Source organism: Callithrix jacchus, chromosome 21, assembly GCF_049354715.1.
Source record: "Callithrix jacchus isolate 240 chromosome 21, calJac240_pri, whole genome shotgun sequence".
Lineage (NCBI taxonomy): Eukaryota > Metazoa > Chordata > Mammalia > Primates > Cebidae > Callithrix > Callithrix jacchus.
In genome coordinates this window covers 16601556-16604050 of record NC_133522.1, presented here as the reverse complement: position 1 = coordinate 16604050, position 2495 = coordinate 16601556, and the positions used below count along the sequence as shown (strand labels likewise).

At 36.8% G+C, this 2495-nt stretch overlaps 1 non-coding gene across 1 annotated transcript; it reads right to left on the bottom strand.

The window, feature by feature from the left end:
• Positions 1-472: 472 nt before the first annotated feature.
• LOC118149989 (U6 spliceosomal RNA) lies at positions 473-576 on the bottom strand. Its single transcript, XR_004737759.1, has one exon. It is a non-coding gene; the product is annotated as a U6 spliceosomal RNA (small nuclear RNA).
• Positions 577-2495: the final 1919 nt, after the last annotated feature.

Here is a 2495-nt window from a genome sequence, read left to right as displayed (position 1 = left end):
ATTCTATGGAGGAGGACGGTTAGACATACTGAGTGAGGACATCAGAGGGACTTCTAAGGTCGTAGTAATATTCTATTTCTTAATCTACATGGATATGGGAAAGGCTAGAAATAAATTTTTATTAATAATTTTTATTTTTCACTCCTCTCTCTAACTGAGCCCTTTGTCAGACAACTTTAGAGTTTCTCTGATAAAGGCAGAATATATCTCCCTATATGACTTGCTTTGGTTAATATAATGAGGCAGAAATAAAGTTATGTCTGTTCAAACCCCAGGCTTCAAAGGCCCTTATACATTTTTAAAATATTTCATTTTAAATTTTTGTGGGTACATAGTAGAGGTTTAAATGTCTCATGATATACATCATAATAGATGTTTAAATATCTCATGTTGATACAGGCATGCAATGTATAATAATCACATCATGGAAAATGGGATACTCATCTCCTAAAGCATTTATCCTTTATGTTACAAAAATATGGAAGGCTTCACGAATTTCTGCGTCATCTTGGCACAGGGGCTACGCCAATTTCCATATCATTTCAATTTTAGTCTATGTGCTACTGAAGTAAGTACCCTCAGGCGTTCCTATTTGCCTTTTAGCATTTCACTATGAGTAGAACATATCTGTGTTAGCCACCCAAATGGAGGATGCAAGAACTGTAGAGCACAGATATACCAGATGTCTCACTATGTTTGTCTTGTTATAACAAAATACTTTAGATGAGGTAATTTATAGAAAACAAAAATGTTATTTTTTTCATGGAGGCTGAAACCCAAGATCAAGGCACCATTAAGTTCAAATCTAGTCAGGGTCTAATCTCTACTTTCAAGTCTGTGCCTTGTTGTTGCATCCTCGGAAGAGGAGAAATGCTGTGTCCTCCCCAAGTGGAAGAGGTGGAAGGGATGGAAGTGTAAAAGAGACACAAACCCCCTCCATTGAGTCCTTTCATAATGATGTTAATCCATTCATGAGGGCACAACCCTCAAGGCCTAAATACCTCCCCAAAGACCCATCCTCCCAATACTTGCATTGGGGATTATGTTTCCAACACATGAAGTTTGGGGAATACATTCAGACCACAACACCAGGTAAGTTGCCCCAGCCAAATGCAGCCTAGAGTGAATCCCTATTGATATTTGGAAATGCACAAGTAAGCAGCTAAACTGCAAACACAGGAGTAATGCCAGACATGTGGGCTCTGCTCTTGGTTGGATTCGGGAAGTTTCATTTTGATGGGAAAGTTCTGTTTCATGTGTTTTCCATTTTCTTCCACAGACTAATAATAGTCTAGACCAAATGTGTCTTTCTCAGGATGATGGCATCAGCTCATGGAGAACGGCATTTTACACAAGGTTTCTTGGATTCTTGATTTGGAACCAGCTCTTCATAAGTTCTGCTTTATTCCATTGGTTAAAGGAAGTTAGTTACATGACCAAACCCCAAATCAAGGGTCAGAGAAACATCATCCTTTGTGGAAGAAAATGCAAAATCTCAAGGTAATAGCTTTAATCAGAGGGATTACGAAGTATTGGTGACATTAACACAATATGACTCCTAGAAGGATGTCACAAAGTAAATAAGCAATTACAGCATAATTCATCCATTAAAATTGTATTAAGTATTATGTAGAAGAAATACTGCATGGTAAGCTCTACATGGAAAACAAAAGAGAAAACAAATGTATTATTAAGCATTTCCATTTCAAGATTACAATCCTGGATAATTATAATATTGATTATCACATTTTCATAGTAAGAGCTATTTAATAATGCACATGATATCTAGTCTGTAATTTGTTAAATGCTTAAAATCAACATTAAGAAACAAAGCTAATAGTTTCCTGGTCATGGAAACATTTCTGATTATTTTTCTATTTAATTTTGAGAGCTAAGCAAGCTGGGCTATTTTCTTCTATCTCCAATGATTTTGCACAGAACTTCTACACCATTTGTGATTATATACTGTGTGGTTTTACATCTTTAGGTTTGAGAAATATATTCACTTCTTAGAGATTATGAAGGAGTGAGGTAGGGAATTATTAGGGAAAGAAATTCCCCAACGTGTTACCTTTGTGAAGAAAAGAAAAATCGCACCACCATTAGCACTTTCTGGGGCATCTTGTTCAGGGCGATTCTCACCATTCTAATGTTCACTCCCTGACTCACTCCTCTGCAGGAGGAGGAAGGAGTATCTCATATGTCCACATAATCAGATGGTGTCTCAAAAGCTCTCTTTTCTCCTTTGACTACCTTCAAGCAGAGTAAATTCTTCTCTTTTTCTCTTCCAGTGTAATAAATATTTTGGGATCTACCCTCTCTTATAACAGGGTGGAATGATGAGGAAGAAGCTGCTGTTTGGAAATTTTATCTCCAAGTACATAGGCAGACTCAAATAAGAGTGAGATAAGTAAAATATCCCTGTTGGGTTTTCCAGTCCAGTTCCATCAATAATGTATGATTGGATTCTTACTTGGCTTATTCTGTCTGCTGTT